We start from the raw sequence: 10,963 nt of genomic DNA, 5'->3' as shown, positions 1-10,963 counted from the left end.
AGCTTATATTCAAGAGGCAGCATGGGATTGCTATCCAGGTGTCTGTGATCAAGGTCAAGGTCACTGTTACTAAAAATAGAAATTCAGTTTCCACTCAACAACTTGAGTTTGCTTTGGCCTATTGACACCTAACTTGGTGTATGGATAGCTTATATCAAGAGGCAGCTTGGGATTGCTACCCAGGTGTCTGTGATCAAGGTCAAGGTCACTGTTACTAAAAATAGAAATTCAGTTTCCGCTCTATAACTTGAGTTTGCTTTTGCCTATTGACACCTAACTTGGTGTATGGATAGCTTATATCAAGAGGCAGCTTGGGATTGCTACCCAGGTGTCTGTTATCAAGGCCAAGGTCACTGTTACTAAAAAAAGAAATTCAGTTTCTGCTCAATAACTCGAGTTTGCTTTGGCCTATTGACACCAAACTTGGTGTATGGATAGCTTATATCAAGAGGCAGCTTGGGATTGCTATCCAGGTATCTGTGATTAAGGTCAAGGTCACTGTTATTAAAAATAGAAATTAAGTTTCCGCTCAATAACTTGAGTTTGCTTTGGCCTTTTGACACCAAACTTGATGAATGGGTAGCTTATATCAAGAGGCAGCTTGGGATTGCTACCCAGGTGTCTGTGATCAAGGTTAATGTATTTAGTTTTCATGTTATAACTTGAGTTTGCTTTGACCTTTTGACAATAAACTTGCTGAGTGGCAGCTTTGGATTGCTACTTAGATATCTGGGAGCAAGTTCAAGGTCATTTGCTTACAATAGAATTTTCAGCTTCTACTCATTAACTTCAGTGTACTTTGACCTATTGATTGCTGTCACATCAAAATTTGGTCGTTGAAAACCTGGTTTTCGTCGCATTGCGGCGCTTCTTGTATATAAATTGTTTTACGGTATTATTTTTTGATGCGACTTTAATTAATATACCAAAATATACCATGGGGAAGTAGTACCTGATACAGCAGTAACCCCAAAAGGTATTCATATCATTTATCACCTTTAAAAAATGAATGAATTATAGGATGTCCAAAAAATTTGCTTACCATTTTCCAAATAGTAATGTTGCAAATACATAGTGTGATTTAGCTTTCGATACAGCCTTTCATCTGGATCATTCTCCTCCCCAATTCCTTTAATTTGACATCAATATGAACCGATTTATCCAAAGATAATACATTTAACTGTAGTATATAACTTTAAGGCCCTTTAATTTATTTATAATTTAATCTTTATTTTAAGAAAATAGATAACACCCAAAACACTAAGCATATATTGAAATACAACAAAAACTCAGGTTTACATTTACTGAATTTATTCCAATAGTTTGGTAATAGGATGGAATGATTTTGGCCGCAACATGTAAAAATTTTAGTCAGTGGAAGTGAAGCCTATCAGTAATTTCCATTAATTACTAGCGACATATAGACAATTTTTGCAAACCATGTAAAGCAACCAACAAATAGCAACCAGTATGTAGCAACCAGATAATAGAGACACTTTTTTAAACCAGTGTATAGCAACCAACAAATAGCAACCAGTAAGTAGCAACCAATATTTTAGCAACCAGATAGTGTGTTATTCTAGCTATTTAGAGGGTACGCGGGTGACTGCACACTATTAGTACGGACAGAACACCCTACCTCTGTATTTTACAGCGAGTTTAGCAAGTAAGCACTCTAATTTTTTACTCTAGTAAACGCTACATAGTTAGACCTTGTTTCTATGTGCTGGTTTGGTGCAGTAATCAACCTCCAACTACATAGAGTACAAGAAACTTGTAGTTTGTTTACCAGAACTGATAGGCTGACCTCCAAAAGACTAAAATTTCCTAGAATTTACGCCACAAAATGTTGAGATATTTAGAAATTCTCCAAATTCTAGCAGTTTCATGATAAAGTACCATTTTTTAAGTGAACTTTAATTGTTTGAAGGTATACCATATTACCCATATCAGACAAATGGACCCCATCGGTCATAAAGAGTTCTGACATATGCCATGGTATATTTGGGGATATAACAGAAGTATTTTCTAAAAGTCTCAAGAATAGATGAGCAGCACGATTAAATCTTTTTCTTTTTATGTTGAGTAGTTTGGGTGATTCTGAAAGGTTGTTCCGCCATTGTAGTCGTGGTAGGATGTCACACCAGATGATGTCAAGAAGAGTATCTCTTACATATTTGGTGTCTTTGTTTATGACTGATATAAGTTTGGTAATTTTAGTATTGTGGATGTTGTTACCTCCAAGGTGTATGATGAGGATTCTGGGTGGTGGATTATGAAGCATTTGTAGCTGGATGGTTTGAAGAAGGCATTCCCATTTCATGCCAGACTTGCCGCACCACCACACATTCTTGTCAGTCAAAGTGAAATTATCTGTGATAGCATAATTGTGTGCTCGTTTAACTATTGAGTCCCCCATGAACCATATATCTGTAATGATACAAAGAAGTATGTAAGTCATTCTATTCGCTGGATATTGTAAGGTTTGAAATGGCATCAAAAGAGTAGTTTTTTGTTTTGTTGTTGTTTTGATGCAGATTGGTTTATGATCTGATGTATTTTAAGTAGCTGCTGGATGACCACCTGCCCTTTTTTTTTTATCTCAGATTTGTTGATGCCCATGTTGGCTAAGTCTGTTGCACGACCTATGCGAAAAGAGTGTGATTTATAATTTGTTGTTGCTATCCCAATGCACTGAAGAGTTTTTGATAGGATTGCTGAAAATTGGTATCTGGTAAGAGGGGTTCTATCTAAGTGACAGAATAGGCATCCATCAAATCTTGGTCTCAAAATAATGTAATTCTGTAAGGCTTGTAAGCAGCAAATTTGTTTATTTGTGGAAGCCTTTATTTTTAGAATTGTTGGTTGGCCACACTGATTGGTTTTTGATTTCCTCAATGTAATAACTAGAGTGTCTCCCATAAAGCTAATATCTTTATAATGAAGAGGTTGGTTTGAGTTTGATGTGCTTATTATTACTTCACTCACTCTAAATAACCCATAGTAAGAGAGTGTATATGCCGCCCTCAAAAGATTTTCTTTATATCTGTCTGTACATATGGAAGTTAACTTTTCACATATTTTCATTAGCAATGGTGCACAAATTGGCTTTCTGTTGGACCGTTTACAACCCTCAAGCAACTTTTTGACCAAGAAATCTTCAGTAGGGTCTTTTATGCCTTTTATTTTATGATAAAAGCTGATACCAGAGCAATAAGTTGATATGGTTGAAGAGTAATAACTTTTGCTGTAACAGTGAGATATGAATAAAGTAAGTTGGTTAACTGAAGCTGGCCAATTGGCGTTTATGTTGTACTGTTTTTAAAATTTGTTAAATGTGTTTATTGCATTTGTGTACGCCAGTCATGTGTTTTCAGCAATACTGGATTTTAGAAGTTGTCTTGCTCCTGCTCGAAGATCTGCCAAAGATGGCTCGGGACTATTTCTGCATTTTTGTTTGCTTGTGGTGCTAGCCTCCAAAATTTCTCCATCTGAAACCGGGATAAGGCATCTGTTATCTTATTTTGAATGCCTGGGATATGTTCAGCTTTTGCAACAATGTTAAATTTGAGACATTGTAAAGTAAGGGCTCTTACTAATACCATTAAGTCATCACATTTGCTAGACATTGTATTGATTGCTTGTACAACTGATTGATTATCTGATCTAAAAAGTATTTTTTTGTTACGAAAGCTACTGCCCCAAAGATAAATATAATATTGGAAAGAACTCTAGTAGGGTGATATTGTTAATAAAATTTGATTGGGACCATGATAGGGGGCCACTTGCCCTGAGTCCATTTACCTTTAAAAAACAGTCCAAAACCTATGCTTGCTGCACTATCTGAACATAATTTTACTATCATTTTAACAGAATCTAGCTCAAGGCCTAGAAACACGATATTAGTGGTGGGACCCTCAGTTTTGTCTTGTGCTATAGGGACACCAAGGTCAGTCATTAATGTATCAAATTTGTTCATCAGTTCTTTGCAGTCATTGGTAAGTTTTTTACCGCCAAAAAGGAAATCATCCAAGTAATGTATAAGCTTGCCTTTTGTAGATTTGCCTCGGACATACCATTCAAGAAATGTAGAAAAAGTTTCAAATATTTTTGGACTGATGGAGCATCCGAATGGTAAACATTTGTCAAAGTAGAATTTGTCGTTAAAATGAAAGCCTAACTGATCGAAATCTTTTGGATTTACTGGCATAAGTCTAAAGGCTGATTTGATATCTGATTTACCAAGCATACAGCCGTGACCTAGTTCTTGGATTATTGCTATAGCTTCGTCAAAACTAGTATATTGTAGATGGCATAATTCTGGATCAATAAAGTCATTCACTGAATTGTTTTGTGGGTATGATAAATGATGGATCAATCTAAAATCATTGCTATTTTTTGTGTCGCCTCTACGGAGTAGTGGCGACATATAGGGATCACTTCTCCGTCTGTCTGTCTGTCCGTCACAACACTTGTCCGGACTACTCCTCATAAACTACTGTCGCAATTTCATCCAAACTTTACAGGAATGATCAGTACCAAATGTGTGCATATTGTCAGCATTTTCCGGTTCAATGAATTTTGACAGAGTTATGGCCCTTTAATAATTTTTAGCTCGACTTTTTTTTTTTTGAAAAAAAAAGTAGAGGTATTGTTATAGTCAGGTCGGCGTTGCCGTTGCCGTCTCCGTTGCCGTTGCCGTCCGAAAACTTGTACCTGGATCATAACTTTTTTATTTCTTGGTGTATTGTCTTCATACTTGGCCACAACAACCCTTGGGACAAGACCTTTCAGTAGACCACACTAACCTTGACCTTCATCCATAAATGACCTTGACCTTCAAGGTTAAAAGTCCAATTTTTGCTTGTTCATGCTGTTATTGGCTGTTACTTTGTTATTTTTTGAATGGATTGTCTTCAAACTTGAACATAATAATCTTCAAGGATATCCCTTAAGAATAACCAGTCAGACCTTGACATTCACTCATCAATGACCTTGACTTTGAAGGTCAAATTATTGAAATTTTCATTTTTTTGGCTATTATTGGCTGTAACTTTGTTATTTTTGAATGGATTGTCTTCAAACTTGAACATAATAATCTTCAAAGATAACTGTTAAAATATACCGAAAGACCTTGACCTTCACTCATTAATGACATTGCCTTTGAAGGTCAAATTATTGAAATTTTCATTGTTTTGGCAGTAACTGACTGTAACTTTGCTATTTTTGAAGGGATAAACTTCATATTATAACAGAACATTCTTAAGGACCAGACCTTGTTGTTTATCAAACCCAAATTTGCTTGGGCTCTTTAATGACCTTGACCTTGAAGGTTATATTACTGAATTTTCTCAGATTGTGCATTTATCGGTGTGTGTGTATGTATAGTATATGTATTATATATAAATATATATATAAATGTGTGTGTGTATATATATACATATATGCAGGTATATATATATATATATATATATAAATATATATATATATATATATGCATGTATATATATATATATATATATATACATATATAGATATATATATATATATATCAAATATATATATATATATCAAATATATATATATATATATATATACATATATATATATATATATACATATATATACATGTATATAATTGCGTCATGTTTTTCTATTTTTTAGAAATTGCGTCATTTTTTCTATTTTTAGAAATTGCGTCATTGTTGCTATTTTTAGAAATTTCGTCATTTTTGTTCTATTTTTAGAAATTTCGTCATTTTTGTTCTATTTTTAGAAATTGCGTCATTGTTTCTATTTTTAGAAATTGCGTCATTGTTTCTATTTTTAGAAATTGGGTCATGTTTTTCTATTTTTAGAAATTGCGTCATTTTTTTTCTATTTTTAGAAATTGCGTCATGTTTTTCTATTTTTAGAAATTGTGTCATTTTTTTCTATTTTTAGAAATTGCATCATGTTTTTCTATTTTTAGAAATTGCGTCATTGTTGCTATTTTTATAATTTGCGTAATTTTTTTTTCTATTTTTAGAAATTGCGTCATTGTTGCTATTTTTAGAAATTGCGTCATTTTTTTCTATTTTTAGAAATTTCGTCATTTTTGTTCTATTTTTAGAAATTGCGTCATTGTTTCTATTTTTAGAAATTGCGTCATTGTTTCTATTTTTAGAAATTGCGTCATGTTTTTCTATTTTTAGAAATTGCGTCATGTTTTTCTATTTTTAGAAATTGCGTCATTTTTTTCTATTTTTAGAAATTGCGTCATGTTTTTCTATTTTTAGAAATTGCGTCATGTTTTTCTATTTTTAGAAATTGCGTCATTTTTTTCTATTTTTAGAAATTGCTTCTTTTTTTTTCTATTTTTTAGAAATTGCGTCATGTTTTTCTATTTTTTAGAAATTGCGTCATTTTTTCTATTTTTAGAAATTGCGTCATGTTTTTCTATTTTTAGAAATTGCGTCATTGTTGCTATTTTTAGAATTTTCGTCATTTTTTCCTGTTTTTAGAAATTGCGTCATTTTTTCTACTTTTAGAAATTGTGTCATTGTTGCTATTTTAAGAAATTGCGTCATTTTTGTTCTATTTTAAGAAATTGCGTCATTTTTGTTCTATTTTTAGAAATTGCGTCATTTTTTCTATTTTTAGAAATTGCGTCATTGTTGCTATTTTTAGTAATTGCGTCATTTTTTTCTATTTTTAGAAATTGCGTCATTTTTTCTATTTTTAGAAATTGCGTCATTGTTGCTATTTTTAGTAATTGCGTCATTTTTTTCTATTTTTAGAAATTGCGTCATTTTTTCTATTTTTAGAAATTGCGTCATTGTTGCTATTTTTAGAAATTGCGTCATTGTTGCTATTTTTAGAAATTGCGTACTGTTGCTATTTTTAGAAATATGCTTAATGTTTCTATTCATATATATACAAAATATATAAACAAAACTAATGTGACAAGACAGACCAACTAAATTTATAAAAAGGAAACATCAATATATGTTCAAACCTTTCTATGTTTGCGTTTAGAAAAAGTAAAAAGTCGAGCGTTGCCCCCGCCCGGCGGTGGCTCTTGTTATTTTTAAAGTTTGTCCGGACTACTTCTCTTAAACCACTAATGCAATTTCATTGAAACATTACAGGATTGATCTGTAGCTCAAGTCCTTGCGCATATTGCACGGGTTTTCCGGTTGAATGATTTTTGGCATAGTTATGGCCCTTTGATAAAAAGGTGTTTTTTTCTGTATGTGGCCAGATACACAAAAGCTTGTCCGGACTACTCCTCATAAACTACTGGTGCAATTTCATCCAAACTTTACAGGAATGATCAGTACCAAGTCTAGTTGTGCATATTGTCAGCATTTTCCAGTTCAATAATTTTTGTCAGAGTTATGGCCCTTTAATAATATTTATTTTCAAAGTATGTCCGGACTACTTCTCTTATACCACTAATGCAATTTCAATGAAACTTTACAGGATTGATCTGTAGCTCAAGTCCTTGTGCATATTGCACGGGTTTTCCGGTTGAATGATTTTTGGCATAGTTATGGCCCTTTGATAAAAAGGTGTTTTTTTCTGTTTGTTGTCAGATACACAAAAGCTTGTCCGGACTACTCCTCATAAACTACTGGTGCAATTTTATCCAAACTGTACAGGAATGATCAGTACCAAGTCTAGTTGTGCACTGTCTGTCTGTCTGTCCGTCTGTCACAAAACTTGTCCCAATATGAAATTGGCCATCATGAGGGGACACATGTGATCGCTGATCGCTCTTGTCTTTTCTACTAAACCAAGGGGTGATATGCGTAAAGTTTTATCTCTTTTTCAATTTTTTGCTTAACAATGTCAGGTTTTAGCAATGCAGACTAAAGGTTTTTAGACATGATGAAATATCTTTCACCTGTATATTCCAGGGAGAAACCAAATTTGAAACCATTTAAAATGAATTTTGCCAGTTTTAAAGGATATCCGTCTAATGCTCTTTCTAAAATATTTACTTTAATTGGTGATTTTCCTAAAACTGATATGTTGCAAAAAATCTGCTTGTTTTGTTTTCATTAAGGTTCATTGTTCCAATAGGGTCTGCCACGAAAAGTGCCCCTTTGCCCACGAAAGCTGCTTTGTGTGTGATTAGGTTTTGGCTTTGTTGTTTCAGCCCCTAAATGCTGACACTGAGTTTTGTTATGCATATTTGAATTGCATATGCTGCATATGTGGGAAAATTTACATAATGTCCATTTGCAATCTCCTGCATTGAAGTCATTGCATGCAAACTGTTTCTTTTTAACTTGATATCCAAAATTAGATTGATACTGATTTTTATTGTGGGTGTATAGAGTAATCTGATCATGGCTGGGGATAGACATTACTCTTGACCATAGTTCATGGTGAATTGATCCCCAGTTACCTTTAAGTTCAGGCCAGCCCTGACGATGTCTAAATTGTTCGTCATACATCCGCCAAGAGTGTGGGAACTTTTAAGACGCATCACGTATTATTGTCATGTATTTTATCAAAGGATGGACTTCCTCAGGGTGAGCTGATATATATATCGACATGTACTATATCAAAAATGCATGTCTATTTTTCGATGTTCTTTACATATAGATTTGATGCCTTTTGGCGAGTTTCAAGCATACCTTGATCATTAACAAAAAGGGACGCTCCATAATGCATGTCAGACAGCTCTATAGACCCTTTTAATAATATGCTTAAATTAATGAACTGACCTTTTATAATTATGCTCCCTGAAAAATTTCCGTGGCGGCGCCTTGTCTGTCCGTTGTCTTGTCCAGAGCATAACTTGAAAACCCTTTGAGATAATTTGTGGTAGAGGGCATTGAGGGGGAGTGCAGTGTCAAAGAACCATAACTCTTTTTTGTCCGGTTTTTGAATTATCTCCCCTTATAGAAAAATCTTGTCCGGGGCATAACTCTAAAACCATAAGAGATATCAACATGAAACTTTGTAGGTAAATAGAGCTCTATGGGTAGATGTGCAGTGCATAAGAACAATAACTCTCTTTGTCCTAATTTTGGAGTTATTGCCCTTTGTTAATTTTAACACTCTGAACTTTGTCCGGAACATAACTCTAAAACTATAAGAGATATCAAGATGAAACATTGCAGGTAGATAGATCTCATTGAGTAGAGGTGCAGTGCAAAAGAACCATAACTCTGTTAAGCCTCATTTTTTAATTATCTCCCCTTTTAGAAAAATCTTGTCCAAGACGTAGCTGTAAAACTTTAAGAGATATCAACATGAAACTTAGGTATATATATCTTAATGTGTCGATGTGCAGTGCACAAGAATCATAACTCTGCCTTGCCTAATTATGGAGTTATTGCCCTTTGTTTATTTTTACTTTTTGAAGTTGTCGGGGACATAAGTTGGAAATCATAAAAGATATCATCAAGAAACTTTGTATGTTGATAGATCAGATTAGAAGTGCAGTGCAAAGAACAGTAACTCTGGCTTGCCTAATTTTGGAATTATTGCACTTTGAACTTACCAGGGACATAACTCTGAAACTACAAGAGGTGTACTTTCCTGTGTCCAAAACCTATTCGGGGAGCATCACCCAGCTCAAACCGGGCTCTTGTTTTTTCTTTCAAATTTTGGGGGATATGGCTTGCCAACTCATCCCCACCACACCTAATGATTTCTCTTTCATTAAAATTCATTGAAAAATTTATTTTACCAAAAATATTGTCAAAATGATTTATTTGATTTTCTTGCCTACCTGATGGCTCCTGATGGTCACCATCTCCACCAAGCAATACTGGTTCGACTGGAATCTCTCTCTTTCCTGTTCTGGAGGATTCTCATTTAGATCTACAGCTTGTATTTTCCTTTTCCTCCCTTTACCTCTTCCAGGCATTATTAGTACAAAGATGAATTAAGATTCTTTTTATGATTAAAATGTGCTGCTGTTCTCTTGAGAGTTTGCAGGAAAAGGAAGCTGATAGGGAATTGCATCTTGGGTAATAATGCCAGACAGATACAAGGTCGAAGTTCAAAATTACCTCCCTTGATATTTGAATTATGCCAGTACAAGTAACTTCCCTTGAATATGTAATGACAGTACAAGTTACTTCCCTTGAGTGTATTTATATACAATAACAAAATATAGGCATTCTAAAATAAACAGCAAATATTGTTAAATGCAATATTTGGATTTATTTTTATCCATTCCACTAAGTACATTCCCACAATGCAATTCTTTATAGTCGTCATTCTCATCCATGACATCACTTATTATTCACTGTTAAAGACATATCTATTTATTTGCTGCATGTACTACACATAGCTTTTCTTTTTTCAATGCAATCTTTGATCCATGGAAACTTTCAAAGTTATTATTTGTTGAAGACACATTTTTTGGGCACCATTTTACAGTTTCTGTAGGACAACTACAGGTTAAACCCATACTTGTTCATTTTATTTGCCTTTTGTCCTTTTACTGTCATTTCTTATTTTCAAGCACTTTTTAAGAATGGGGCTCAAATTCAAGCACTTTAAATTTAAGACTTTTCAAACCCTATACAATTAATGTTTAAAATTATGAGTATCTGGTTTAATGTTGCAACAGTTTTCACTCAGGTGAGCGATAAAAGTCCATCATGGCCTCCTTGTTATTGTAGGCTACTCAGTTTCATATCTAGATGTTAAAACCCTATAAAAGTAGACTGACAGTTTCAAATTGAAAGTATGGCAAGTTCATTGTACAAATTTAGAGGTGTATGGATAACCTGAACTTTTACCCCTAGCATCTCAAACTGAACTACACATTTAGAAAGATGATTTCAAGATGTCTTATAAATGTAAAGTTATTATCTTTGACATGAGATGTTAAATAAAATGTATATATTTTTGCATTCATTGTTCTCTAATTACTCCTATAACGCTTTGAGTTTTCAATCTTTTGTGACTAACATTAGTCAGAAATATGATCTTTAGGGTATTACGACCCTAA

Source organism: Ruditapes philippinarum, unplaced genomic scaffold, assembly GCF_026571515.1.
Source record: "Ruditapes philippinarum isolate M1 unplaced genomic scaffold, ASM2657151v2 ctg2173_1_1_1_1, whole genome shotgun sequence".
In the NCBI taxonomy this organism is placed as follows: domain Eukaryota; kingdom Metazoa; phylum Mollusca; class Bivalvia; order Venerida; family Veneridae; genus Ruditapes; species Ruditapes philippinarum.
This window is presented reverse-complemented; position numbering follows the sequence as displayed.